Source organism: Centruroides vittatus, unplaced genomic scaffold (assembly GCF_030686945.1).
Source record: "Centruroides vittatus isolate TY-2023 unplaced genomic scaffold, ASM3068694v2 contig_658, whole genome shotgun sequence".
NCBI classification, from domain to species: domain Eukaryota; kingdom Metazoa; phylum Arthropoda; class Arachnida; order Scorpiones; family Buthidae; genus Centruroides; species Centruroides vittatus.
This window is the reverse complement of record NW_027122410.1, coordinates 1,378,611-1,383,536: the sequence shown is the minus strand read 5'-3', so window position 1 is coordinate 1,383,536 and position 4,926 is coordinate 1,378,611. Positions and strand designations below refer to the sequence as shown.

General features: G+C 30.8%; 1 long non-coding RNA gene across 1 annotated transcript; it reads right to left on the bottom strand.

Annotated features, from left to right (window-relative positions):
• Positions 1-1,148: 1,148 nt before the first annotated feature.
• LOC136980030 (uncharacterized) lies at positions 1,149-4,471 on the bottom strand. Its single transcript, XR_010881483.1, has 3 exons — positions 4,403-4,471; positions 2,177-2,266; positions 1,149-1,255 (listed from the first exon to the last, which is right to left on the bottom strand). It is a non-coding gene; the product is annotated as an uncharacterized lncRNA (long non-coding RNA).
• Positions 4,472-4,926: the final 455 nt, after the last annotated feature.

The window sequence follows — 4,926 nt, the reverse complement described above, 5'->3', positions numbered from 1 at the left end:
AAACTAATTTGTTGGTAGATTTTTTTACATTTAAAGTGTAATTACATGAAACTAAATGGATGTGAACATAGAAAGTAGAATATGGCAAGACTAATAGATAAAACTATTATTACATATTACTCGATCAGAAAAATTTATACTTGAAGAATTTTGTTTTGATAATTATTGCCTAGGGTTTATGTCGAAAATATTTTTCAGTTATATTTGTAATTACAGTTAATTCGAATAGTAATGGCGCTTAAATATTTATAGAATTAATTGAAGTTTTCGAATTTTGTTTTGAGGAAACTGAGGAAGGCAAGAGTATCTACAGTTGTATAATGAACTGAATTTAAGTAAATTAGGTGACTTTGTATGTTTCGATGTAGTTTTTTATAATATTACGATATACGAACTTTCGATTTTGTAAATTGTATTATACTAAAAAATAAAGTTTTTCGTTATTCTCCTACTTAATGATGTATTTATAATGTTTCTGAACTAAATAATACTTATTAAATTGAAATCCGAGCTTTACAAAGTACTATGAATATTAGAGAAGACCGTTTTACTATAAACTACTACGTTTTACTACAGCTTACTCCAATGTTGATTCTACGAAAAGTAGGTCAGACAAGGACCGTTAGACTAATGACGTAGGCTGTTTACTTTTTCCGGTCGCATCGGTGCACTCCCGATAGCGTCATTTACAGAAGTCACACCTACTTTTTTCTGACGCGAGCCAATTAGGAATATTAATTTTTTTAACCAATCAGATGACGGCGGGAGATTTAAATTCGATTTATGTCGATAGATGGCCGTCTAAAATTTCATATTTATTTTAATTTTCTTTCTTTTATTGTAATTTCTCGAGAACTAAAGGATATTCCAAAACAAAGTTGGAGAACCCAACTACTCGTGAAAATTCTACGACTTCACGAAATGGTCCAGGTATTTTATAAGAATTTTTTAATCAATTAACTGCATCATAAATGATCCATAAAGAAATTCAACTAAAAATTTTTATAAGAATTGACTGAATATTTATCTGTGGGTAAGAGTGAAGATAAATGATGGATAAAACAAAAACAAATAGAAAAACAACAGAGGACATTATTATTTTAAATTAAAAAGATGGCTAAAAATTGCAGCCCGGCATTTCCTAATTATGTGTTAGTGCATCAATAAGTGATATTTTTCTACATCCTTGGTTTTGATACTGAATGCTTCTCACATTTAAGAGACTGGAGAATATCGAGTACAGAGAATTGGCCATCTGAAAAAAATAAAAAGAAATTGAAATATTGTACCACAACAAACTAAAATATCAAAATATTTAATACTTTTAAGTTGTAATAAATAAATAAAACACTTTTCTGTTTCTTCGATTTAATTAAAGTATTTCTCTTGACCATTGGATGTCACAAGATAATTTTCTTTAAAAAAGATCCAACAACGAGTTGCTTAACAGCAAAGTTAAAGCTATAGCGTGTGATTTCCGGCAACCATTAAATTTGCGCCATTTGTTATGACATTTTATTATTAGAAACTTTGCCAATTTATAATAATAAAAAAAATTATACATAGATTAATTTTGAAGATCGACATGGGATTTATAAAAATTGTAAATGCTAATATCGAGTAAAATCGTCGTTAAGTCCGATCCTACTCGAAATATGACAAATGACTCCTTTTATCTTTGCACCCCGCGTCGATTTTTAACCATGAAAATTTAACAGCGTCGGTCATTTTAATACACCATCCTCCACGCAAAATTTCAGAAAATTTCGACTAAAAGCATAGAAGTTATTAAGCTTTAATGAAGGTGAACAAAAACTTGCCCCACCACCCACCACAGACAAACATCAATATATACAGAAAAAATCCACAAAGTTTTTTGCATTTCTCGACGTTTTCAAATTCTCTGAGTGAAAGAGGGTGAAAATATAAGGGGGTATTTTTGCCCCGATCGCCATACTTTCCCTGTGGTATATATAACATCCGGAAACGTAAAAATTCACAGAAATTCCGAAACGTTACCCGTTGGCACTTTGTTAGTAGGGTAGCAATTTGCCACAGTCTACCAGTATATCATTGGCCATTGAGAGAAAGAATCAACAATCACCGTTATAGAATATTTTAATGTTTCTCTACCACGGGGCATGAAATTACTCTCTGTAAAGTTTAAAGGTTTTACCTTGATGGGAAATTTCTTTGTTACGTTGAAGAAGTCTTCCATTGAAATCGATAAAGAAGCTTTTCCGAATCTCTTCATGAAATTCAAAATCTGTTCAAACAAATCATTTGCGTGAATTGTCTAATCTGACACAATAACTAATTGAAAAAATGAGTTTAATTCGTGAAATATAATTATAATTTTATAATAAATACAAGGCGCGTTTCTTAATTATAAAAAAAATCATTTTAATTGAAAAAATGATATTAAAATCCTGTACAGTATTTTGCTTTCAGAAGCTATAAAAATCTCTAATTTTGACAGTCCATCAGAGTTATCGGAAAACAGAAACTTAAAATTATTAAAGACAGCTCTAACAATGGTACTACCTTGAAATTATTGTCATCACATACAGACTTTCTGTAAGAAAATCCTTTGACGGATTTTTAAGACATAAACGACTATAGTGTAATGAAAGACCGAGAAATTTCATCTGTTACTAATAAGACTATCAGATTGAAATGACTAAAGAAATGATAATCTACAACAGGGTCGTGCAACTGTTTTCCTAATGGGCCAAATTAGAAATTTACATATATTTAGCGGGCCACAAAGGTACTTTATATTAATATATGGTTTTAAAAAGTTCAAAATATGAATATGAAATTTTAATAACAAATATATATAATTACAAAAAAATACTGTACGAGCGATCGGATCACGAGAACTGTTAAAAGAGCGGCTAGTGTTATAATTTGAGATTTCGGAGAGAATAGTTTAGACACTCGGTAATTAGTGGTTCCATCCGTTGTAATTAGGACCCGTGTGCTAATTCGCGCCTATTAATTAACGATTAGGAGCGAATAATAGCCGTATTTAATGGATTTTAAAATGGCGAGTGAATCGAGTTCCTCGTGGACTTCGATGGTAATGGCGTCTTCGTTCTGAATCTGTCAATGCTCGATCGGAATCGTGTTCTCGGCCGTATTAAGGAATTATAGTCATGCAATTAGCCATTTCACGTAGGAATTGTTTCATTTTTTTTCTGATTTTCGTCGTTATATCTCGACAACTTACTAAATAAGAATGATTAGTTCGGTGTTTCCCGATATTCGACGATACTCCGCACGGAATAGTATTAACGATCTCTATCTATACATGTAAATTGTTTTCGTAGACGCGATCGACCCCCGAAAAATAGGGAATAAAAATTTCCGATCTTTTTCGATGCTTGTCGTGGACGTAATCGAAACGAGGGCTAGCCTACTCTCCCACGGCTATCTAAGACTATAAATAAATTATACTCACACAAAACAAGAATAATTTAAATACGATTTTTGATATTGCTTTCCTTTTAAAGTATTGTCAATATCTGCTTTTATGGTATTAGACTTAATTCTAAAAATGTTAGTTAAATGGGAATTACTCAACCTATTTCATTCAGCATTTTTGATGTTTTTCATGCACGCAAAGAATTATTTACAGCAGTATGAACTACTCCACACGCAAAACAGCAGTTTTCTAGCACCAGTTACGTCATTTCGACATCAAAGTGTATCCAGTGAAACGAGAACAATTTTTACGACATAATTTGCGAAAATAAATGAATATGTACCTAAAAAATTAGGGTGCAGTGGGATGCGGATTGGACATTCCTGACCTAGAACACAGATGAAGACAGATTGTGTGTACTAATGAAATTAATACACACAATTGCACGGTCCACATGATCTGTAATATTGTTGCGATGTAAGTAGTTAAGAACAAATGTATACTAAGAGGTAGCAATGAGGTAATAGTGTTTCATGTTGACAGGAGTTAAACCTAATGTTGCTTTCGTTAATAGTAAAATTAATGCTATTGCTTATAAGCTCTTCCATTTGGTAAAATAATTGGAAGTGCTTATTAAATGTTTGACAAGACAATATTTCAATCTATACAGCAAGAAAGAACGTGAGAAATGTTGCCAGGATAACATTTTGAAGTTATCACATCTTGTGTTAAGATGATTAATAAAACGTAACTTCATTGGTTCTTATAATATAATGAATTTATAATTTTTGAACATTTCATATTTACTGTATTCATAAAAATTTTGTATTTGCTAATAATTATTTTTGAATTGCTTTTTTTATTATAACTAATATTTAGATGTGTATGGAATAAATATATTAATGTTTTTTATTGCTTAAATAATAGGGAATAATATATAAAGCTTTTACTGAATCACGCACGCATTTGACTTACTTTCAGCTTGTGTTCAAGCTCCAAATTACAGTCTGCGAATTTTCGAATGTCTTGGAACCCATCTTGCATCTAAAATAAATATTAATTTATTGAAAACTGAACGTCTATTCTCTAAGAAGTTTTGAAGATACTTACTGCGGCAATAAATGAAGAAAGTAAATAGGCGAGTATAAGACAAGCCAGTATGAAAACGAAAGTAAAGATAAAATTTACTAACATGACAATTTCATGCATTTTTACGAATAAAACATTGTAAATGGTTAAACAGGTCAACAACATCAGAATAAAGTAATCCAGCAGCAAAGCAGGGCCGTGGATATTGTTTATATGATTTATAAACAGCCACAATTGGTCGTGACAAAGGATTACAGATTCTATTTGATGAAACAAATTTCTGTTATTCTTGTTAATTAATAAAAGTTCTTTGGATAAACTCAAAAATCCGATTTTTTCCATTGAAAAAACTATAGTTAGAATAATCCAAATATAATTTTGTCCAGTAGCGATATACAAATAAGAAATTT